Below are 27,128 nucleotides of genomic sequence, written 5' to 3' on the forward strand. Positions count from 1 at the left end.
ACTATCATTTTACCAGATATTCTGCTTAAGTTCTGGTCAGTTTACAGATGAACAATTCCATAATTCAGTTGCTTCTTAAACCAGCCTCTGTATTTTCCTCATTGTCTCACTTTCAATAGTATTATGACCACATTGATCATTTTCAGTATTATCTATTTTGACTATTTTTAGAGCAAGCATAGTCTAATTTTCTTCCACATTTCCAAGTATGACAGCATATTATGCTTAAATTATTTGACAATCTTTAAAATATTTTTTTCACTTTTACATGTACAGTATTTTATAGGAATCATTCATCTATGAGTTTAAAATAAAACAATTTCATTATTTCATTTGGCCAGGACCATACCCTTCTCCCCTCTCCATTAATCTTCTATTTAAATACTAACCAGCTATATTTCCCCCATCTTTTCAGTTCATATGTTCTAGATTGAATTTCAGTCTGATATCAGTTAAAAAAATGTGTACAAAAAGTAAAATTCCTAAAGGGGGTAACTTTAGAGAACTTGTCCACTGTTCCAGTGAATTATTCATATTTTAAATATATTACTTTAAAAAGCCATAAAATAATGTAGTGTATGAGAATCTAGTTACCATTAGAAAAGAAGGAAACCATATCTATAAGTTAATCTAAGAAGAAAAAGTAACATAATATTATATTTAGATTAAAGAAGTTTCATAATCTATGGTATGGCAAATAGGATTTCACTACCTAATCATAAAACATTAAAAATATATATCTACATGTTATTGAAACACAGCTTCTAATAAACTAAAAGGCAAACAGACTATATCAAGTGGCTGTCAACATTTTAATTTTCTTTGAAAATTAATTAAAACATCTCTACATCTCAGTAAAATAAATGGGCACATCAAAATTTTCCTTTGGAAAATCATGGACTAAACAGTGTTTCCATTCATTGTAGTAATTTCTCTTAGAGGTCTAATTATAAATTTATCGGTCTACTGTCTATTGGAATGCTAAGATTTCAGTCCTGATTGATATTCTAGTGCAATTTTTAGATGCTAACAGACAAAAAAAGGATAATATTATTTAAACTTTTATTAAGATTCATGAAATCCCAAAATAACTTTGCAATTAGGCATACAAAAAGAATCAAGTTCTTTAGAAAAAATGGCTATTGTAGAAAATCATTAGTGAATACAACATCAACTATATATAATAGATGTAACATTGTAATATAAGTCCATGAGACAATAAACAAATTTTCATTAAAGGTGGGAAAATTGATGACCTTAGGAGCATTTGGATCCTTAAAATCTATCATTTTTAAAAAGATTTTATTTATTTATTTTTTTAAAGAGGGAAGAGAGGAAGAAAGAGAGAGAGAGAAAGAAACATCAATGTGTGGTTGTTGGGGGCCACAGCCTGCAACCCAGGCATGTGTCCTGACTGGGAATAGAACCTGCAACACTTTGGTTCACAGCCTGTGCTCAATCCACTGAGCAACACCAGCCAGGGCAAAATCTATCATTTCTAACCCAACATAAAATTTCCCAAAGAACCGTTGTGGCTAATTTTCTCTTGCAACTTATTTATCAACAGTAACTTCTGAGTGAAATTAACTGTGCTGAATTAGAGTTCGACGATAGATTTAATAGAAGTGTCAATTTTACCACAGATCATAAAACATTATTTATGCACACATGCAATTTTCAATATAAAGAAATGCCATCATCAGGAATAACTGGAATGGAATTTACCATGTGACACATGATCCCAAGAATAAAAGATCCCAAATATGGCAACATTAAAAATGTTAATATTTCAATTCTACAGGCATTATCTGACAATGTCCTTAAGCATCATACAATGGAAAGATGTCCAAAGCTATAGAAGTGGAAAAATTGAAACAAAATAGTCGAGCATCATGTTAAACTCAAACTACTTTTAAGATTAAAGAACATTCTTTTATATTTGCATTGCAACAGCTAACAATTTTCATCTACTGATTTGATAGATAGATGATAGATAGATGATAGATAGATAGATAGATAGATAGATAGATAGATAGATCCTTAAAATTTAAATGCTTAAGATATGTTGGGGGAATATGAAATTTATCAATAGAAAATATAACTTACTTCTTTCTGAATAATAACTCAATTTTCTAGAAATTTAGTGGTCTATGGTCCCCAAAAACACTATTACACTGCTAAGATATTAGTTTACAACATTATCAAGGATATGTCTACATTTGTTTCTGAAATCAATGAGGTGTCCTGCCAAGTACTGCTTATCATAAAACAAAATTATATTCATCTCTCCTCAAATAAGGGGGTTAATTTTTTTCAATAAAAAACAAATGGTATACTGAGGTCATAAAATTCTGTGCAAACAATAATCTAAGTCCTATTAACCTCTGTGCTCTCATAGTTAAGAAGAGTTTTCAAACATCACATTATGCAGTGGTTACACTCACACAAGTGTCTCAGTGGAAGAAGAGATGATTAAAACACCAAGAACTTACCAGAGCTGAGAGATGAGAAGTGTTCAGTGGGTCAGTAGACATATTTACTGTTATAAAAATCTACATAAATGAGCCTAGAGAAAGCATCTGTGAATTTGTTACATTTCAAAACTCTGAGAAGGGTAATAAAAATAGAGCATGCATATGAAAAAAAAGTCAGTGAAATTTGGCAGTCTACTGAGCTAAAAGTAGTTGTATGCACAAAAATGGAATGTTATACAGCTGGCTTAAGTATAAAGAACCAAAATGCAGAGCCAAAAACTCTAGTGCATTAAGAGACCTCATCGAATATTCAATTTAAAAAATTAAGTTTCTATTAATATTAAGGAAAGTATATTTAAAAAGAAAATAAAGGGATTCAAAAAACTATATTAGATAGCAAAATGATTGATGTGAACTAACATTAAACTGAAGTAAGATCAGTATAATGTTAACCATGTATTGACCCATGTCTATTTGATCACTATCTACTTTTTTTCATCTTTCATCCATCTTTTAGACAGTGTGTGAGTGTTAGTTTGAAAGTAGATGCTACAGATAACAGAAATAATTACTTTCCTGTTCAACATAGAAAATGTACCTCATGACCAGTATAGGGGCAATTATGTTTCTAATATTTATTTTAAACCTATACACTTATCTACATGTTTAATTATTTTAAAACCATTTGTTATTTAGCATAGGATGAAAGAAGATTGCAAATAGTATTTTAATGAATTGCAATATTTGACATTGTATTGAGTAGACAGGCCAATATTGAATTATAAATCTTCAAAATTTATCTCAAAATTACTGTCATTTTAAATCACTGTCCTAATTCTTTTTTCAGCAGCAAACACTTCAGTAAAGAACTTATACTCCTTGACACTTACCTGTCAGAGACACACTTTCTACCATGTCGGTAGAAGTTGATGTAAATGTAATCAGGGACGGCTTTCCTCCTATGTTGACACTGTTGTGAAAATTAGATTGTTGTTATCTCCTTAGAATTATCATTTCCACCCTGACTGATATAGCAAAGTTGATTGAGCATCCTCTTGCTATTCATTAGGACCCACTCATACTCAAGAAGTTATCATCTTACAAGATTTCTCTCCCATGGTAAAATTTGGGACAAAATTCAGATATTCACTCATCAACTCAGTAATTCAAAAATATTGTCTATGATAGTCTGAGTTCATGCTAGGTGCTGGGATACAGTAGTTACTGGACACTCTGTAAGCATTACCAGAAAATAACTGAAAAAAAAAAGAATTATTCTTACTATGTTTTATTATGACCCAATTACACAAATCAATAAATTACAGACACAATTAGTCACAGACATCTCTGAGAAAGGAATACATTATTACCAGAGTTTTACAATTATTCTTCCTCTGTTCAGGTTTGATAATAATTTGCAAGACTAAGAGGTGCATTCCTGTTTTATTCCATTTATTATTTGTCCTCTTGCTCTTGGTCTTTTATCTTCTTTGTTGTTGTTGTTATTTTCTATTGTGTTCAATTACAGCTGTCTGCATTCTAGTTCATTAGACCTTGGGGATACCATGGCCATTCTCTCAGAGGGCCTTCATCTTCATTTCAAGAGGGACTGCCAACTCCTCCATTAGTGTCCCAGCGTGATATTTTCATCATTTGTAGAGTTTGTCACCTTTGTCACAGAGCCTCATAATTATGTTTTGGAGCTTTCTCTCATTCTCCTTTGCTTCTCTTATTCCCTGTGTATCTCATGTACTGTGAGGTACACAGAGGATACTTCCACGGCTGCCCTCCTCCCATCCCAGGATGCCGGACCCCTGCTCTCCCTGACTTCCCTCTTCGCACTCACCACATGTCATCTGCCATGCTCTGCTGTCTGTTCAGGCTCTTTCCTTCCCTATTTGTCAATCTTGTCTTTTTTTATTTTTGGCACAGAAAGAGACCTTTTTATCTATCTCAATAAACCCTGCTATTTTAGATAAAATAGATTACCATGTATACACCACAGAAAGAAAGGGCTCCCAGAAACGGTTACCATTTTTTAAGTATTGTTATTTTCCTTTTAAAAATGTCTATAGCTGGACAATTGTATAAGAAATCTCACCACAAAGTGTAAATATAGTAACCCACTTAGTACCGTGACCTTTTGGCCTTGACATAATGCTACATCTCTTGTGTGTGGCCCAGTGATTGAAGGAGCCAGTAACCTCTCTTATTAGACCCAACTGGAAAATTAGATTGTTGTTATCTCCTTAGAATTATCATTTCCACCCTGACTGATATAGCAAAGTTGATTGAGCATCCTCTTGCTAAATGAAAGGTCACTGTTTTTACTCTAGTCAAGGCACATGGCTGGGTGTGGTTTCTGTCCCTGGCTGGGGTGTGCACAAGAGGCAACCGATCAATGTTTCTCTCTCACATCACTGTTTCTCACCCTGTCTATCTCCCTCCCATCCCCTCCCTTTAAAAAAAACTAAATAATAAATAAATAAATATATTTTATAAAATGATCCAGCCCTAGCATTTCTCACTTGCTTATTTACATAAAGTTCCCTAAAATTTGAGAAAAAATTCTTGCATCCTCCTCTATTGCTTAGTTATTCCTGCAGAAGACAACATTAGAAAGCCATTGATGTAAGGTTTTCTTAGACCCCGCCAAGGAAATAAACAGCCAATTAGCCATGAAAACAGACAGATAAGTTTTATTTTGGAAGTTTGTGCTTCCAGGTGACATTTTCTCTGCCCAGAGAAAGGGCTAAGAAAAGACTGCGCGGGAGAAGGAAAAGGGTGGGAGTTTTATATGGCTTGACTTCACGCGGGAGCCAAGGATTGGTTCTTGGTGAACAAAGAAGCAACATGTCATTGGTGGCTCCTGGTCTGACGTCACCACCTCCTCCGGGTCAGAGTTCAGTTGCCATATTACTTGTAGTCCAAATGGTGGCCATATTTGTAGTCCAAAATGCTAATTGTAACTAGGTTCCCAATTGTCCTACCCTGCCCATCCTGACAATTGACAGGGACCCCTTAGTTTTACATCAGTTATAGTTTCCCACAATGGGTTCTAAGGACACTAAGAGATAATAGGTTGAGTGACAGGCCCTTATGTATGGCCTCTTTTCTCCAGAAGTCACATGGGAGATGTGCTAAGGCTGTGGAAATAGCTACCAAACTCTCCACAGTGAGGTTCTGCCTTAAAAACCAAGGGCCAAGAAAGAGGTTTTCAAATCCTTAAAACCCTCTGCATCACTACCCAGAAACTCTACCATAAATAATTTGTGCTGGGAAATATAACTTGGGAAAGCATGGTACCTAGAAGTAACATATTAGCGATAGTTCCTGGAATAGTTCTTTAATAAAAACATTAGCCCTGGCTGGTGTAGCTCAGTGGATTGAGTGAGGACTGCAAACCAAATTGTCACAGGTTCGATTCCCAGTCAGGGTACATGCCTGGGTTGCAGGCCATGACCCCCAGCAACCACACATTGATGTTTCTCTCTCTCTCTCTTTCTCCCTCCCTTCCCTCTCTAAAAATAAATAAGTAAAAAATCTTAAAAAAAAAACATTATGCATAGTTTTCATTGCCATGACAGTTTTACAAGGTCACACCCACACTTAAGAGTATTACACAAATGTGTGAACACCATTGGCAGGATCACCCCAGCAATGGTTCACCAGAATATTTGACTTAAAAATATGTAAATGGTTAGAGGAGAAGTGAAGTATAGAAGCTAGAGAACAGCATAACTTGCAGAGATTAAACTCATCAACAGTGATCAAAGTAATTCCAATAGTTCAGCTCAACAAGGAGCTTAGAAAAAGGGTAAATAAGCTCAAGGGATGCCTATAAATGAGGACAAGAAAAAAGATGTTGTGAAGAATGCTTGGGGAAGGGTGTCCAGAGTACTTAGAAGGTAGCGTGGCAGAGAGAAAGGAGGCTTTGGAGGGGGATAGTCACAAACCTAATCAGAGCCTCTCTCTTCTCACGTAGTAGCAGTGTGATTTTGGGAAAACATTTTTTAATCAATTTTGAGCTGTCATTCTTTTACAAACATGGAGTGACTGTATTTGACTGAAATAAATGTGAGGAAGATTAGACGACCATCTGTGTGTGTGTGTGTGTGTGTGTGTGTGTGTGTGTGTGTAGTGTCTAACACAGTGATCGTGCAAAAAATGGCAGCTATTAGGAATGGAACCCATACAGCATTATGATTCCTATAATCCTTAAAGTAAGGTTGAATTTAATAGCATGTTAATGGGACTTACTCATCATAACTCTATTTCTAGACTTTTATTCAACCACGAATTGAAAGCCATAGAACAGAATCATTTAACCATAGGCTTTTTAACCTCCTATGACTCAACCTGTTTTTACAAGAACAAAACAAAAAAAAAAACAAGCAGGCCATAAACAATTATTGTATGTTAAGCTAATTTTATCTCTGAACCATGTAGCGAATGCTTAGGATATTCTCACTTTACTACCACAAGTGTCAACTGAAGCTTCAGACTGGGTAAACTTAAATGCAACTGTCTAATGGCGGATATTGCAAGTGAAGGCTGACTTGTATGGTTGCATAGCTGTGTTCCTAGCATCACTTCAGAAGCTCGAGGCTGCGAAAGAGTCCCTGTACCTACAGTTAAAACTTACCAGGCCATGAGCATGTGAACTGCAGTGGCAGGAGTCCACTGCATTGAAAGACCTGGCTTCAGTATTATTTGTAAGCAACTCTTTAAACTGAAGTATTGAAGTACTTTCCCACTGATATATAATAGTTTTTTTTTAAATATGCTTTTTTCAGTGATTTCACATGATATAAAATTTAGAAAGAAAGTTTGAAAGTTTGAAAAGAAAGTAAAATTTAAAATTTACCCATAATCCAGAAATCCAGAGATAATTCATTTAAATAATTTGGTTTATAGATAGCCTTGAAATCTCATTGATATATGCATACTTATATATGTGTGTACTCATATATTTATACACAGACATGTTGAAATGATAAGTTTTAAACATGCTTCACACTTTATGCAATGCTTTGTTTTTCCCATTGATACAGATATAGAATAATATAGATATGTTGTGTACCATTAAGTATTTTTGGAAACATTATTTTAATTATTATTGATAATTTGTATAAGTAATTCGATCAACTCTTTATTATTGGCAATTGAGTCACAATTTTTGTATCTTACTTCTGTATAAGAGTAACACTGCAAAGGACACTCATTAAATGTATGTGCTCACACACACAGAGCTCTGATTTTCACTGATACCTTTTCTCATTTAGGATAAATGTCTACATGAAAAATGCCATGTCTAAGTAAGTGTGTGTGTATATACAGAAAATGTTTGGTAATCATTAGTACAGTTACAAATATATTTCTACTCACATACTAGGTCTTGATTCATTTCAGGAGATATGCTTTGGAGGTAGAAATGAGAGATTTGGATTTGTTTAAAATCTTATTTTTATTATTTCTTATGTATTGCTGTTAAAGGGCCTTATTTTCTAGGCCTCTGTGGAATTTTTTTCCAATGTTTTGTCTTTAATCTCTCGTACTAAAAGGCCTGGCCATGATTCCATGCTCATTAATGGAGAGCTCCATCCTGCGGCCACTCCTCAGGCAATTGAATCCTCCACAACCAGACACAGCACAGCTCTCACATCTAATCAGTTTTGAAAGCCTATTGATTATTCCCTGCAAAGCTGCCTCACATCTGCTGCCTCATTTCCAGATCCAGTAGCTCCACACTAATTCTGTCCTTATCACCCCACCTCTGAACCACTATAATAATTTCCTAACTCTTTAACTCTCCAACATGGCCTCATCAAATAAATTGCAAAGATGAAGATGAACTCTCAGTATCTCTCAGCGTGCTGACCTCCAAGATTGTTCAGGTAGACTCAGTAACCCTGAAATTACCTTGAGAATTCTAGCTCTAAAACTTTTCTCAAGCTACTCCTTCAGCCTGAGAGCACCCACCCCTCCTCCTTTTCTTTTCCCTTCCCAGTTCCCTCTTTCAGAAACCCAGCTACAGAAGAGGAACAAAGCTTCTTCTACTTGTTCCCAGGCTGCAAGGGCTCTTTTCTCTTCCAATTCCTATTACACTTATTTTTGTGGGTTCTGCAGTTTCCTTGGTCTTCTGATCTCTGTTTCCTCATTGGAAAATGGGTATAATAACAGCAATGCATTATATGGAATCAATATGAAAGTTAGATGACAGGCTGTACCTGGAAACACTTAGAAGCATCTCTGAACACAGTAAGTGCTCAATAAGTTTATTTTTGCTATTATTATAAAGTGGATGATAATTATAATGATGTATTGATTCATATTATTAATTGTAGTTTCTGTTGGCCTGTAACACTTCTCCCAATTTAGAAACAAATTTCCTGAAAAATAGGCACTGTGACATTCTATTTTGCTTTTCGTAGAATGTCTTGTATAGAGAAGACGCCTAATTACCACTTATTGATTGATGCATTCCTTTGAGCACAATTGTGCTGAGTAGCGGTATTAGTGTTAGGGTTTCTTTTCCTTCCTTCCTTCCTTCCCTCCCTCCCTCCGTCCTCCCTCTCTCTCTCTTTCTCTCTCTCTTTTCTTTCTTTCTCTCTCTTTCTTCCTTTTCTTTCTCCTCTCCTAAGGATATGTTATTGATTTTAGAAAGAGAGAGAGGAAGGGAGAGAAACATTGATGTGAAAGAGAAACATTGATCACTTGCCTCCCACACGTGTTCCGATCAGGGGTGGAACCTGCAACCCAGGTATGTGCCCTGACCAAAAATCAAATCCACATCCTTTTGGTGTATGGGATGATGCTCCAGACAGCTGAGCCACCCAGTCAGGACAGGATTCCTTTTTAGGATTCACAGCACTTCAGGAACATTGGGCAACTAAGGAAAAAAAAAAAAACAGTCTGTCCTAGTGAATATGACTACATTTTTATTGCAAAAACACACTTATCAGCCTCCTATAATATAATTTTGATTAGCACACACAAAGTATTTTAAAAAGCCTTGCTGTAGTCAGTCCAGGATGCTTTAACAAGTCACCAAGTCTCTGGTGACTTAAACATCATTTATTTCTCATAACTCTGGAAGCCGGAAGTCTGAGATCATGATGTCTGAAGAGATGGGTTCTAGCAAGAGACATCTTACAAGTTACAGAGGGTTGTTGTCTTCTTGTAGTTTCACAAGGCAAAGGGAGAGTGCTTAGCTCTCTGGCCTCTTCTGTTCATGATGGCTCCACTCTTAGGACCTAATTACTTCCCAGAGGCTGCACTTCCAAATTACATCACCCTGGGATTAGGGTTTCAACATAAAAATTTGAGGAGGGGGTAGAGATTCAGTCCATTGCAAACGTTTTCTCCAAAGAAACTCTTTATACGTATCCTTGGGGGGTTCAAGCTTTCCCAACACAGCAACTGGCCTTGACAAGAAGTGGAGAGAAGATCACCAAGGGGGCAGGGGAAACACATGCAGTATTGTGGCCCTGGCCTTATCTCCCACTATTTACCCAAAGAAGCCCACTCATCTTTTTGAGGGCTGGTAACAACTGGTAACTCTCTGCCTTTAAGGCTAAAATCCTCTTGCTTGCTAGATCCCATAGTCCCAGTGGCATTCCTAGGACAATCCCCAACCCCAGGGTTGTAACTTTGATAAATTAACGTATGTTAAGAAGAGCTCCAGGGTGCAGACTATAAACCACAGTTCAACAAAAGACTGCTAGGGATACCCACAGGTCCTGGTAGAGTTACACAGAACACTTTGAGAATCACCTGAGTACTTAAGGCAAGATACTGGGAGACAGAGCTGGTGCTTTGGCTTGGGGGTGAAGATTATTAAGCTTCAGGAGGGAGGTCCTGCTCTACATTAGGAGAAGGTCCTGGCAGCTGAGCAGAGTGCTTGTCACAAAAGTGTTTGACAGTCATAAAGGAACTTAACATTTATTTGTGACTCTGCACAGTGTTGTAGAGGGCATGTGCTCAAGAGAGAGGCAGGGAATTAATGTCAGTTCAAGGCCCCTGCAAACCGCTTGGCCACACAAAATGATGCCAAGAAAGCAATATTATGGAGTAGTTTAGCTAAGCTCTCAACACCATAACAAATAGCGGTAATAAATCAACAAGTCAAATTTATCGTCTAACATTTCTTGTCTCAGTTCCCTGACTCAGCCTCCATTCTGCTCCTCTAACACTCCAAGTCCTTTTCTCCTGTGCTTGTTTTCATTAGTTTGTCTACTTAGAACATATTTCATACATCTTCCCTCGATTACTTACCATCTACAGTGTTTAGCTTAAATGTCCTTAGCAGGACCTATTTGGACACTGATTCTAAAGTGGGCTTCATCTCCCTCCTATTGAAATTTTGATTTTGCTCATATATTCTACTTTACCTTTTCTTTTGTCTCAAAGGAAGAAGGACCTTACCTCCCTTCTGTACTAATACCTAGAAAAATTCCTGACACCTGGTAGGCACTCAAATTAATTAGAAAGACATACATAATTGAAATAAAAGTTGAAAAATAAAAATATGAAGATAACATTTTAAAATATTAATTGTTTCTATTTTTAAATAATTAAACATCGTGTATGGAAAATATTAATAAAACACTATACAATACTTAACAAATGTCTCTTGAATTTTTACTGACATTCTTTCTGAGTGTTACATAGAAATTCATGCCAAAATTATAGTGTTTTGCATTTCCAATGAATTTTTCCTTTGTTTCATACATGCACCTGTTTTCCATTCCTACATATGTATTTCCCCAGAAAAATAAGATAAAAAATGGCACCTGCAAAAATCTAGTGTTCTCAGAATTATATCTATTCAAATGCAATGGGTTAAAACTGTTCTAAATAACAGATATAAAAGATAAGTAAGACATAAAAATGTTTAATATCAGATCATGCTCTCTCTTTTTAATTGAAAAGAAGAATGGAGCTATTATTTTATTTGCCTCTGCAAATATCTTGGTATCATTTTATTAAAATTAACCACATTGCCTAATTACATTGACTAACCTTCCTCTGATGTCTTTGAGTTCTTTTTCATTAATTTGCCCCACAGTTGAAAAACCCTTGCACTTTTTGTTTAAGGAAACTTGAATTCAGCCTCTCTCCTCTAATGCAATAGTTTCAAGCAATTCTTCCTAGACATTTTTAACAAGTGTCTGGTACAATTTCTCCTTAACAGTTACCTGGGTAGGTAACTATTTGAGGGAAGTCCATTGTGGTAGAGTGGAAAGGGACCAAAAGACCAAGTAACTCAAAACATACGCTGAAAGGGCCAATGATACCATAACCTGGCAAGTTTAAGGTTAGTTTTTCCCCTAGGTGAGTTAGATGGCCAATTTGGAGGCAGGTAAAATTATATTAGTTATAGTGAATTAAAAAAAATTAGTGTTCTCTGCACACATCAGACAAGAAGATGAGAAAATTCTGGCCCCTCTACTCACGTTATAGGTAGAACAGAATGACAGCCAAAGTCATGACATTCACCCACTGTTAACAAGACAATCCAGGCACCCTCCTCTCCCTTTCACAGCGAATATTTAGAAAATCAAGCTGCTCTGGAAGTTAATTGACAACAGTTAAGAATTAAAGTGAAATAGGAACATTTGTGGATGTAAATAGTGAGAATTTTCTGAAAATAGCATTAAGGCATATAAAATAGAGGAAGTAAATGATCCTTACCCAGACATTATTAAACAATGATGCCATAAGATAGACAGAAAAAGATCAGTATGAGCTGTTAAGAGAAGGAATTTAGACCAGTAAATAACAGATTATTTCCTTAGTCACTGGCTAAGCAAAGCAATTCCCTTTAATTCTAAAACCAGTGAACTGGAAATTATATATTTGTACACCCACAAACACACATATATACATGATGTATATGAATATCAATATGTATATATTTTTATTCAACATAAATCCAAAACCTTAATGCACTATGTATATTATTCATAATATTCAATGCCCAATAGTTCTGCAAAGGTCCAGGAATCTGACTTAATGCCAAGGCACTGGGGAGGCCCTTTCAATCCCTGGCCCTCAGTCTGCATTAGTTACAACCAAGGTACCCAATGTGAAAGTCATCATGGTCCCTTTCATCTAGGGGTCTGCTGCTTTTGTCCCATTTTAGGACACGAGAATAAGCTATTGCTAGGACCTGCAGTCCCCAATACTCTGCATGCACCACAGACTTTCTCTCTTGTGGTTGGCTATCTCCCTGGGGACACTGCCAGGGAGCAGGTCATACATGCCTATTGATTTGTGTCCTATAAGCATCTGTCCCTCTTCTAGGCTTGAGGAATTGTGTGTCTGTGTCCTTTTCTTTAAAAACCTTTATCTACACTCTTTTCACTCTGTGACACCAAAATCTCTGCTTTTAAAACAAGAGCTGATACAAAGCAGATTTCTCATGAGAAAATATAATTCTATATTAGAAATTATTGGAAGTGGCTAGATACAAAAATTGAAATATACATTATTCTTGTGATTTATATTTTTAATATCTTAACATCTTAATGTATGTTAAACTACCTAAAATAAAAAAAAACAAATACTTGGGTTATATCATTGTCCTGATATATATATCAGGCTATATCATTGTATAGCCTTTATAATCAGTATAATCCCCAGCATAATCTTCATTTATTCTGGCTAAGAAATAATAATCTCAAACTGACATTGAATAACAGTCTAAAATATAAAATGATCACACAGCTTCAGACTAGATTACTTCTCAATACTATTTATCAGTAGCATTGTTATGACCTGATCAATCATAGAATTCTCAACATGATATACATCCTCAGGCTCAAACAGTAATTTATTGAACTTTTATATATGTGTACATATCTGCATACTCTAATATGAATATATAAACATGTATATATTAAACTGATAGTAAATTATATGTGCATGTATGTATATATGTAAATACAAATATAATTTAAGAGTATAGTTAACAATTATCCTTCATAGAGTATTTACACATTTGCCTCAAGTCCGTGGATAACGAACCTTCCCAGGTATTGCTGAATAGAAACCTAAACCTGGTGAGCAAAACCAGAAGATTTTGATGCCATGAGTGGGGAAAAGGCCTTACGTCGGTCTTGCTTCTCACTAAACACTGGCTTAATAAGGTTTGCTTCTCTTTGTGTGTGTTGTGCACCTTGCCTTCATGAAACATGGTGGGATCACTCAAAAATATTTTTATTAAAATTCACACCAGTTTATCAATTTTAAAGTGCACTCAGTATACTCATACATTGTAGAACATAACCTCTCACTGTTAAATCAGTCAAACTATGCAGATTACTAAATGTGAAAATACCTAAAATAGTGTCTCTTATCCCATATAGGCTTTCAGTCCATGTTTATTTTAACCAGGTATGAAACAGAAGGAGGGAAGATTATAACAAGGGTGATCTTGTTATAATATGTGGAAATATTGAAATTCAGAAGGCTTGAAGACTATTCAAGTTCACATACGTGGGGTGAGAATTAGAGCCTGGGATACATAATTTCCACCCTGTACACTTTCCAAATGCCATGCTACTGCCCTAGACACTAGTGTCATACAGAATCTACCATATTAATTTATAGATCCTGATATTCAATGAAATAGATCCAGAAAACTTTTTGGCCCTAAAATACAACAGAAAGATTGAATAAGCAATTCAAAACACTTCACAAGTTAAAATCCTATACCGACAAATGTGTGTTCTCTCGCTGTTTCTTCTAGTGAAAACAGACAGGTGGTATATGTAGAACAGAGAGCCAGGAACTTGGCTTATTTGTGACTGTGAGCTCTGACTGCCAATCCCACTTCTGACAGTAGCTAAGTAAAAGATGTTGGGCAAGCTATTGTTTTCTGTATGAGACTGTCCTCGTTATGCAATGATAACCCCGAACACAAACCTGGCTCAGAGCTGTGTGACAGCTGCAACAATTGGCACCCGTTACTTCTTATAAGAAGCTTTCTTCTCAGGCACAACACTCTCCTTCCTCAGTTCTGTGTCTCTGTATCATTTTCATTTATCCTTATCTGACCCTGACCTCTGGCACTCCTGAAGAAATCTGTTCATGACTCTGATTTCTTTTCCTGTCCATGCTCCCACTAAGCACTCAGAAAATCTCTACACTCAGCATTCTCTCTTCTCTCTACTCCAAGGGCTACTTTGGTGCAATAGATCCACTATATTCATTCAGGTGATTCCAAGTCTGTATTTATACCTCAAGTTTCTCTATACATATGTTGAGTTGAATTATGTGTCTCCACAAATTCAAATATTGAAGTCCTAGCCCCTCAGTGCCTCCTTTTTTTGGGAATAGGGCTGTTACAGTTACTGTAAATTCAGATGTGGTCATACTGGAGTATAGTGGGCCACTAATTCAATATGACTGTTGTTCTCATAAAAAGAAGAAATGTGAACACAGACCTAAGGAGAACATCATGGGAAGGAAGGTGAGGCAGAGAGTAGAATAATGTTTCTCAAAGTCAAGGTGTTACTGGATGGGGACTGGCCTGGAGTAGGTCTGCCTCAGCCTGGATCATGGCATGTGGGTTCTTGACTTGATGCAGGTAAGATTTAACAACACAAGTTCAGGAGATCTTAAGAGTATGTTAGGCTAGGGACAGTGAAACAATGGAAGGGGGTAAGGTACAAGACAGACCAGGAGAGAGCCTAGGTAGTGTTCTGCTCTGGTTCCCTAGACACATTATAAGAAAGAAGTGACCAAATGGGACTGCTATTAGTTCACTGGGAAGTAAAGTTCACAGTGATTGCAGTGAGCCAGGATGGGGCTTCTTTCAGCTTACTGGAAAGTCAGAGAAAAAAGAGGGTATTGGAGACAGGACCTGGGGCAAGTATATAAGGAGCTGCTGCTGCCCACTGCTCTCCTGGTTGCAAGTCTCATGGGTTCCCTTACAGGGGTATCCAGCCTGTGGCCTGAGAGCTGCATGTGGCTCAGGATGGCTATGAATATGGCCCAACACAAAATCATAATTTTACTTAAAACATTTTTTTGGCTCACCAGTTTTCATTAGTGTTTATGTATTTAATGTGTGGCCCAGGACAACTCTTCTTCTTCCAGTGTGTCCCAGAAACATAAAAATATTGAACACCTCTGCTTAGAATTTAGGAGGAAGTAAAAAGTTCATGACTAAGAGGCATGGGCATGTTCTAGAGTCTACCTGCACCGATATCCTTTCTCCTGAGGGTTTCATCTCTCTTCTGTGAGCAAGAATCTTAGGGGAAGTTTTCAGTAGAATATTCATTAGCTTTCCAGGTGCATTTTTAATATGCTGGTGCATCAAAATAAGCATAAAGGGGAGTTTGGGATTATTCTTTGGTCTGTTTGTTATTTTACTTTTATTTTGTGTCCATATGACTCTAATTGGGTTTTTGATATTTGTTCCCCTGATTTCATCTATCCTTGGGTTTATTTGGCACAAATGGCATTAATTGGGTCTCTGTTATCTCCAAGACTAGGGTGATTTAAGCTATGTATTCTCTTGTTAGGGAGGAGAGATATAAACCATTTGCTCCAAAGTGTTCTTGGTTAGAGATGATAAGGTCTTATGTTTCAGTAATTGGCTGTAAGTTGTCCAAATTTTTTGCCTTGTTTAATGAACTTGTCTCAGTTTCCCCATTCTACTTGTCCAGGTATTTTCCTAACTTCTTACTGTCTTGCCCCAGAGGGATGCCAGAGATGGCCAGGAAAGCACTGGAAGCTGGGCAAGAGGCATGGCACAGGCTCTCTCTCACAAGCCTCAGAGAGAACAAACCCCACTCGGATCTTGACCTTAGACTTTTAGCCTCAGGGCTGTGACACAATAAAGTTCTGTTATTTAAGCCACTCAGTCTGTGGTATGTTGTTACAACAACCCAAATAAACTAATAAAATATTTCAAACAGTAGTATGTAGCTGTGAAATAAACAAGAAAATATCAGCTTTGACATGAAAAGTTCTTGAACTGAAAGGGTTTTACTGAAGATAAAAACTAGCATTATTTCTTTTTTCTAATAATTTTTTGTTTCTTTTCTTGCATTTCTGTCTTTTAAATTTTATCTGAATGACCAGAAAATATTTTAGATCAAGTATCCCAAAGCAAACTCAATAGCTAAGCACTTACATTATCACATACCTCCCATATATATTTTCTTTTCAATCAGCTATAATCTTTGAAATTACTAATCACCTGCTTTTGAAATTTTAAGATGACTTTCTCCTTTTGAATTTTCCTTATTCCTACAAATCTCTTTGTAACACATGTAACACTCATATATAATATCTCACACATACTCTCACATGAATGTGTTCATAGATAAGTTTATTTTTTTGAAACTAAAGTAGTTATTTTCTGTCTAGCCCTCCTATCTAAAAACTCACCTTTTCTAGTATTGATATGCCTATTCCCAGTGGTTTTCACACTGCTAGTTATGACACAATTCTGGGCTTATTATAATGCTAATGAATCATAAACATCATTAAAAATAAGATAGAAGAGAACAGGGAAAATATAGGAAAACAGAATATTATGACAAAGGTAAAATAAATCCCTTGAGTATATATAAAGCAGTTCTATAGATTATTTTTGTTAGATGTACATATGCATATGCAGGCATGTGGCAATGTGAAATGTATTTTTACTGTGGGTTTTTAATCAAATAAAACTGAGCATGGTCTTATATGGTACAGATACACTAATATTTTAAAGGCACATATCATATTATATCTGTTCTAGATTAAAAAGAGATGTAAATGACTTTGTAGAGCACTCTTGTGAATAAGATAAACTCTAATAATTTTTATCATACACAAATTCTAGCATCTAATACAGTTGGATTGTTTGACATTTCCTTTACATATCTTCATGTTCTCACCTCCAAACACTTAGGCTGCCCCTTCAGGCTGAAATCCACGTGTGTAACTCCACCTCTATACCACCACCTAATGAAGCTTCACTGTCATTCAAAAGCCTATACATGTGACACAACAGTCGAGCAGTTTTCCCTGATATCCTGAAACAAATGATGCCCCCTATGTCCCTTAACATCCTGAGAAGACTTTGGGCCCTTACCTAACATTCCTCACATTCTGTCTGAAATTACTACCTTCTGTGTACTTATCCTCTCATGTACACTGTAGTATAAGAAGAAGACTTTAGCCCAGTATTAAAACATTGCTGAAGTGATTTCTCAATAATTTTTGTATGTATATATGAATATCAACACAGTAAAGTTTGCAAAATATTTGTGCATGGGTGGACAAATATCTTTCAGGTTTATAAAGTATGCCAAAGAATGTAAAGTTGGACTGTTCAGGATTCATTGAGAAATACAGTTAATAAGAAATCTATAAAATAAAAGGCAGAAAATAAAAATTAGCACTTCATGGGTATTATAACTTCACAAATTATAAATAAAAGGTCTTCTGCTAATACCAGATCTACCCTAAAGAATATGTGAATATGCAAATTATTGATCCACTCAGGTCCTGCGTGGCTGTGCCTCAGCAACATGGATACCATAGGTGATGACAGAACAATCCCGAATTTTGTAGAAGACCCCAAGAATAAAACCACCCCTTAAAGCACCTACCTCTCAATAGGAGAGCATATCACATATCTTTGAAACATTTTTCCCCAGAATTAGTGCCCCAGTAAATGTCTACCATATTACAAATTGCCATATTAAAACTCTGAGTTTCTTCAGGAAAAAAACTCATATGAATAAGATGTTTTCTCAAAGGAACTTAAAACTAATTTGTAGAAAGCTAATATGGACACACATAAAATAATGAAGTAGATAATTTTCAGGAATAGGCAATGAATGTAAATTAGATTAATATATGGTGATGGATAGCCTCCAGGTTTCAAAATTAAACAAGGACCTAGTTAAAAGTGGACAAGTATCATTACTGAATAATAATGATGGTGAAGACTAGAGATGACCAGACATCAGGTGCCTGAAAAAAAAGAAAGAAAACCACTTCTACATCTCACTAAAACTTTTGGTGTCTGGTCCACATCTGAAAGGTGTTGGAATTGCTGATTGAGTTGTTTGATTTTCATACTATGGAATGTTTAGGCCATATTAAATCTCCAGATTCTGGTATGGTCTGAAGCATGTCCTGAGTTCATTTTTGAGAGCTGAAACAAAAGTTAATGTCATTGAAACATTAGAATTCCTTTTGATTGGACAATATTTTTCTATGCTATAGTCATAGCTTAGGATAAATTCAGAGTCATTCTCTGTTACAGAAACTAATTAACTTTGGCATACATTCAGAAACCAAGTGCAAATGGTTTTTCTCATTTCCAATTTAGGAAGTTAAGAATGTTAGTGCTAACTGGATGGTTGAGTACTTAAACTAATGTAGGTAATAAAGTCTAAAATACTCATCTTCAAAATTCCCCCAAAGTTTTATTATTGGTAATTCTTCATTTAAGGACCTGATGAAATTTAAGGTCTATAAGATTTTGCTATAATGACAGAAATTAGAGTACTGTAAAATATATCACTATGGGTCAAAAAGACAAAAACATTTTAGGCAAACCCAACCAAAATATATTTTAACATACAATGTGTGCATCTAATAGCTGAAAAAAAATTTAAAAAGCATACTAAAGACATATTTTGTAACATATTTTAAAATTAGCTAAGGGAAAACAAAGATGCTAATTAAAATAATATTCAAAGTTAAATAAAAACTAGCCTATATAATGACCAGGCAGACATAAGAATGTATATTAAAGAACACAGATATAACCACTCATAATTTAAATAAAAATTAAAAGAATGCTTTCTGGGATTGATATGAGAGGGATTGTTATTGAAGCAATAATTATATCTGTTTCTAAGATACCACCTGTTTTTTAACTATGTTTGCACTTCTCACTGAATAGTAAATAAGAGGCCAATATTTGTAAATATTGGTTGATAAGCAATTTAGCACCTGAAAATTACTATTTGATAATTTTTATCAGAAGAAAGGTCTATATGAAATTAACCCAGCAATTCACTGAATTATAAAAACAACTAACATTTTTGAGGAATACTGTGGGCCAAGCTTATTTCAAAGCTTTCATTATTTAATTTTTATTATAATTCTATGAAATAGATGACATGCTCTTAGAAGATGCAGGCTGAGGGCTGTGGTTTTGGAGATGATTCTGGGACCAGCACTCCTAAATGCCCATGGCTTTTCTGCCCACTCCTAGTTAACACATGGTGCTTCAGTCCCTGTAACTGACAAACAGAATCTCAACTAAGACATTTGGATGTCTGGTACAAAACTGCATCAATAATGTAAGTTTGGTTTAAACCTTTTTAAATCAAATTTAAATCAAACAAAATAAACCATACACATGAAAACTTTGTACAAGCTAGAGTCACTTTTTCCAAAGACTGACACTTGTTCCAACCTGGAGTTCATTGAACCACAAGGGAAAAGACTAAACTGTTTAGCCTAACTGAGGGGAGGGGTGTTGTATGCTTCTGTGGTGACTGAATGCAGCTAAATAAAACATCTGTCATTTTTAAGGACCTTCTTGGTATGCCACCCAACCCTGCACTCGTTTTTTAATGTACTCTTTTTTTAACTAAGTTTGTAGAATTACGAAAGTCCTTCAACCTTGGGACCTTCAGTAGGATGCCCGCAAATGGACTGACTGTGGTCCTCAGGGAGTCAGGGTGTGCACTGCTGCTTGTTGAAGTACAGTTCAGTGGGGCCCTGAGGGTGCCGATGCATCCCCTGTGCTTTCCAGAAGTTGCCTTCTTCCTGAACACCGGGCCAGGCAGGCACCTGAGCAGGGGAACTCAGGTGACTTAATTTAGTTTGCCAGTGCTTATTCTATCAAGAAATGGGTTTCTCGTTCTTGAAGAAAATCTTGGAAGGGCATGTTTCTTATTAGAGGTTCACATACTAATTTTTATAAAAATGGCCTTGATGTCACATATGCCAAGTAATCATGAAGATTCCCACCCCCTTGTGTATTGCTGTATGCAAGATACAAAGCAGAAAAGGCAAGTCCTGGGTGTGAAAGCTTTAATTTATCTACCTCATTTATTTTTTTTATTTTTGTAGCCTTAGTCTCTCTTTTCCTATTTTGTGACAGCGGAAAGTGTTCCTAGCCCCTATCTCTAAACTAAGAGTTGATGTTTTGGTGGGAGTAGCTGGATGTTCAAAATGTTTTTCTGATTTTTTTCTTAATTCCCTTTTCTGTAATATTAAGCAAACAATAAATGTTTCTTTAATGGTTTAACAAGGAAGAAGTAAAGACCCTCACTTCTGTGTTGGAGGAGGCTTTCTCCTTCAATGTGGAAACATAGATTAAGAATATCAAAAGTTGGTCTCTGAGTAATTGCATCTGACTTGAGGATCCAGAAACATTTTTTTTTGTTTTGTTTTGCCAAGTTGTGCCTTTCCTCCCGGGACTGTCAATGAACACAATGACAGCATCTGTTCACACTGTGAAGCGGATGCTGTTCCAGAGGACACACCAGAGCCTTGCCCATTGTTGTGCCTCGTGAACGTCTGATGTATGGAGAGAGCCCTGCAGTTATACCTGCTGATGCCGACTGTTGGAGAATACATCTTGGATGTTTTGTTTCCCTCCCCCCAAAAATAATAATATAAATTTGATTTAAACTTTCTTTTATTTCATTTTCCCTATTTTGAGCTTACTTTCACCTGAATGCCTACCAAAAAGTTAAAATTAAATTTAAAAAATTGAAGTTTGACTTCTTTTCTAAATATGTTCTTTTTTAAACCAGTTTCTGACAGATACCAGAGGTGTGGGTGAGAGGCATGATGGAAATGGTGTGAAGCAAGATGAGAGGAGGAAAAAGGCAGGGGTATATTACTGGAACTGGCTGCAGTGAAAGGTGCTTTTACACCCCACTGTGTGCCTTGTGACTCTCTTATGAGTTCATTCTTCAGATAGGAGTGCACTGGGGAGCTACAGCATACAGATCCTTTGACCTAGAGGTATGAATCCTTTCTCTGCAGTCATGTTCAGCTCCCTCTTTAACTTCTAGGAGTCTGGTGTTCACCCTCAGGTTCTTGTTATTGTTCTTCCACTCTTCCAGGTGACCTTATTTAGCAAGACTTGAGAGGAACCGTGCTTGTTACTTCCCTTGTGAATCTCATTACTAGTACCCAGGAAGGATTTATACATCACTTGCCTTGGAAAAGGCTGAATGGAATTACAAACCCATGTCAAAGCAATAGCCATCTCCAGACTGATCCAAAAAGAGTGGCTCTGTTCACTTCAAAGCAGTAGGTGAGTCCATCGTTTATACTCCAGATATCTGTGGATGTCAGATGCTGGATTGTGTGTTTCATAGCTAAAGAAACATCATTTATAAATCTGAGTGGCCCCGCTGCATTACCAACCTGAGGAAAAGGAGATGGAGCTCCCCTCTTCTTATGAATTCATGTCTCAAGAAATCTCTCTCTTAAAGTTCCTCCCAATTTCTTTTCTCATTACTCTGAACCATTTTTGTAACTTGGATCTTGTAGGTAGGGCCTTCCAATAATGGAATCCATTTCTGACATTTCCTTTTTAAATTTTACATATAAAGATTTCCCCACATTCACATTATCAAATTATAACTTATTACATGTTACATATATATATACACACAGAGTTGTTTTATGTATATTAGATGTGTTGTTCAGAGTAATATTACTAAAGCTGGCACTACATAAGTTAGGGTAAGAATCATTCTTGTTTTATTTTATTTTTATTGTATTTTTTCAATTACCACTTAACCCCTTTATACCTGCCCTGCTCACAATCACCACACTGTCGTCTACGTACATGAGTCCTTTTCCTTTTTGCTCAGTCCCTCTATCGATGAAGCACCCCTCCCCCAATGCTGTCAGCATGCTCTCTATCTATGAGTCTGTCTCTATTTGCTTGTTCAGATTTTTCTTTAGAGTCCATATATGAGGAAATCACATGGTATTTGTCTTTCTCTGACTGGCTTATTTCACTTAGCATAATGTTCTCCAGGTTCATCCATGCTGTCACAAGGAGTAAAATTTTATTCTTTTTTACCACCAAGCACTATTCCATTGTGTGAATGTCCCATAGTTGTTTTATCCACTCACCTACTGATGGACACTTGGGCTGCTTTCATATCTTGGCAATTGTAAATAATACTGCAATGAACATGTGGGTACTTACCTTCTTTCCACCAAGTGTTTTGGGCTCCTTCGGATATATTCCCAGAAGCAGGACTGCTGGGTCAAAAAGCAGATCCATGTTTAATTTTTAGAGGTATCTCTGTACTACTTTCCACAGTAACTGCACCAATGTGCATTCCCACCAACAGTGCAAGAGTGTTTCTCTTTTGCCAAGTCCTCACCAGCACCTGTTGTTTGTTGCTTTATTGGTGATAGCCATTCTGACAGGTGCAAGGTGATAGCTCATCATAGTTTTAATTTGCATTTTCCTGATGATTAGTGACATTGAGCATCTTTTCCTACATCTATTGGCCATCTGCATGTCCTCTTTGGAGAAGTGTCTATTTCAGATCCTTTGCCCATGTTTTAATTGGATTGGCTGTTTTTTGGTGTTCAGTTTTTTAATTTCTTTATAAAAAAACTAAAAGAATCATTCTTAAATGAGTGCAATGTAGATTGATTTCTAGCCTGCCTTTGCTCCTCTCTTGATAAACTAATGCAGCATAACCACTCAATGAGGATTTTGTTTGTTAGATGGACATTCCTGCTAGAGAACATATCTTAGTTTCTTTCAAGTTGTTGAAGGTCCATTTTTGCATGTTTCAGTATTTGCTTTAATGATATAGTTCTGTTTCTTTTCTAAAGTAATAGATCATAAAATTAATATTTATTTAATAATAAGTAATTACATTTTCTTTGAAATAAAACACTTCAAGAATTCATGAACTCACATTGAGTGGAAGTCCCCAGTTTGTGAAAGTCAGACAGGCAACTCCTAGCAGAATCAATCAATCAACCTGAGGTTATCCACTCAGTTGAGTTTCACTAACCACTGTCATAGTTACAATCATTACATAGTTTTAAAGTTCTTTTTTTAAATTCTTACTCTTACTTTGGCTTTTTTATGCCTATAATTAAAACCAAGAGACACAAATACACTGGTGTAGAAATATGACAAGATAATGGGGAACATTGAAACTGATAATTATTCAAAGGCACTTAGATTTCCACCAGATGTATAAAATGCATTCTTCTGATAAAAATTTCTTTGACGATACATTAAAATGCCCCTAGTAACTGAAAACTAATGTAAAGGTGATAAAACACTTGATAACATTCACTTCTAATTTACATTTTATTCATTGAAATCTATAAAAAAACTCCTTTCACCACAGCTATATTTAGGCAAATACTGCAAATGGCAACCAGGAACCTTCTCTCCTAGGCCATTATTTGGAATAAAAACTTCATAATTAAAAAAAAAAGCTTAATACTTCAAAATATGAAATACAAGAATTCTAAAATCTAATGTCCATTTATGTCACTTCTACCCTTTTAGATGAAAAAATTTTCATTTTAAGATTCAGGCTTAGGTTGTTTTTCTGCTTCAGCCTCTATAACAGTCTATTTTTAGTTCATTCCAGTGCTGGTTTCCCAAAAGAAGATGGAGCTAACAACTAGAGATTATCACTTTCCCTTTTGATTATTAACTCATTAATAGAAAGAATGGCTTGGCCAGATATGCCAGATTTTTTACCCTAATACAATCTAATAGCATCCAAAATTCAAGCCCCATTATTTCTGATAACTGATATATCACCATGCCTTTAAAATTTTAAGATATAAAATTATTAGACAAAAATACATAAGGTTTATAATATTAAATATTTCAAAGTTAAATTTTTAAAAATAAAAACTTAAATTAGTGATTAAAAACACAGCCATAAATGCAGTAAATAGATTTCTATAGAAATGGGCATATACAGTTTAGAAATAGGAAGTTTCCTCCATTGTATACCTCAATAAAATAGTATACATTAAAAATAATTAAAGTTCTATAATTGTATCTCATCTTTCAAAATGAAATTCTATAGTTAAATTCAACTCCCAAAACAAATTCTGCTTAACATCCCTGAGTTTAAAAAAAAAGTTTTCCATTAACCGCAGGTATATTGCAACCAAAGCCTAAGGCATAAACATTATAACTACAAATGTAAAGTTTCACTTTACTTGCTTTTATATTTTAACTTAAATAATAAGAAAAAGCAATGCATTTTGAAAGTATTGCATTGTTTTGAAAATATTTACATTTGTTTTAAGGGACGTATATTAACATAATGGGTTTTTTATTGTGTTGCCATTCACATGTGAAAATAGAATAAATTGTTTTTTAGAAGGCACTTTAGATATAGTATGGAGTAGTTTATATAGAATGTCTCATTGAAATAAAAGCTTAATTTCACATTTTTATTTATTTCTACAGCCTTTTCATGACAGAAGTCACACAGTAGTTCAAAAACTTAATAGAAGTCATCTGTGTGTAAGAAGTTGAATATCTGAAGGAACATTAATACTTCACATTCAATCTCATGTGTGCCAGAGGGACTAGTTTCTAATGGACAAATCACAATTCCATATTTAAAAGAGAAATAATAGAGATTTTTAAAAATCATGTAGTTACCCAGCTGAGAGTAAATACTAGTTTCTGGCTCAGGAATAAAAAATTCATCTGTCATTTGTTTAGGGTAAATTTTTAAAAATTATCAGATTATGTGTTTTTATTTCTCTACCTTAAGGAATTAATTAAAGTATTCTGAGTAAAAATATTTGCTTTTTCAATTGGTTTGTTTCACATATTTATTAAACCTCTCTCTGTACCAGGCACTGTAAAGTCTTAGTGTTTCTGTTCATATTGCTCATAATACAGTGAAGAAATGAGCATGTGTAAAACAGTGTAATATAATTAGTCTATAATAAATGGAAAAGAGGGAAAGAATAAAAATTTGGAAAGGAATATTATATAGAGACCTCAAATATTACCAAGAAGTTTCCATGTTATCAAGAGATTGTAGAGAGAAGAAGGAAGAGAGGAAAGGGAAGAGGGGATGGGGCAAAAGACCAGCTGTGAGTGGAAATATGCATGGAATGTATGCAAGGTTAACTCATGATAATAATTTAGACTTTTTGTCAAGTAAATAAAGACATCTATCAACACATTTTGACTGAGAATAGTTACATATCCAAATTTGATTTGATACAATCAAACATGATTGACACACATAAAATCAGAACATAAAAGCCATCTCAAGGGCAACTGTAGTAATGCATGGAAGAATTTATGAGTATCTGAAGTTGGACTATATCATAGAGAGGCTTCAGTGGAGAGAAAGGGATATGGTTAATAGTTCAGAGGCTGAGAAGTTTTTTTTCATACTTTTAAATTTTATTGTTGCTCAACTACAGTTTTCTGTCTTTTCCCCCTACCCCTCCCCACCACCCCAGCCATCCCCACCTCCCTCCCCTGATTCCAGCCCCCTTGTTTTTGTCCATGTGTCCTTTATAGTTGTTCCTGAAAACCCTTCACCCTTTTCACCCCATTATTTCCTCCCACCTCCCCTCTGGTTACTGTCTGTTTGTTCTTAATTTCAATGTCTCTGGTTATATTTTGCTTGCTTTTTTGTTTCATTGATTAGGTTCCAGTTAAAGATGAGGTCATATGGTATTTGTCCCTCACTGACTGGCTTATTTCACTTAGCATAATGCTCTCCAGTTCTGTATATGTTGTCGCAAAGAGTAGGAGCTCTTCTTTCTCTCTGTGGCATAGTATTCCATCAAGTAAATGTACCAGTTTTTTGATCCATTCATTTACAAATAGACACTTACATTGCTTCCAGCACTTGGCTATTGTAAATTGTGCTGCTACGAACATTGGGATGCATAGGTTCTTTTGGATTGGTGCTTCAGAGTTCTTTGGGTATAATCCCAACAGTGGAATTGACAGGTCAAAAGGCAGATCCATGTTTAGTTTTCTGAGGAAATTCCACACTGTTTTCCATAGTGGCTGCACCAGTCTGCAGTCCCACTAACAGTGCACTAGGGTTCCCTTTTCTCCACAACCTCGCCAGCATTTGTTGTTTATTGATTTGTTTACAATGGCCATTCTTACTGGTGTGAAGTGGTATGAGAAGCTGTTTTGGGCAGGAGAAAACTCATGGATAAGAAGCACTCCTGGCTTTGAACAACCAATTGTGAGCCTTTTATTTTAGCCTAGACAAGTTGTTACGTCAGTCAATGTCTCTCTTTCTTTTCTTCTCATTTCTTAATGTGTAAATGAAGATTATTGTAGAGTAATATCTTATCAATTTTTTATAGTTTTCAATGTTTAAGTCTTACACACCTGTCATCAGATTTATCCCTAGATGTTTGGTGATTCTGATATGATTGTAAAGGTACTTCTTCAAAATGTTATTCAATAATTCACTCTAGCTAATGTGAAAACTCAGCTGAATTCTGTATAATAAAATTATGATTCAATGCTAATATTAGTAGCTTTTTGGTAGATGCCTTTGGATTTCCTACACACACACACACAATTTTATCTTCTGCAAATCATAATGGCTCTGCTTTTACAATTTCAGGCTTTATGCTGTTTTTTTTTCATGC

The sequence above is a fragment of the Phyllostomus hastatus genome, unplaced genomic scaffold (assembly GCF_019186645.2).
Source record: "Phyllostomus hastatus isolate PE091 unplaced genomic scaffold, TTU_PhHast_1.1 phas_contig_40, whole genome shotgun sequence".
NCBI lineage: Eukaryota > Metazoa > Chordata > Mammalia > Chiroptera > Phyllostomidae > Phyllostomus > Phyllostomus hastatus.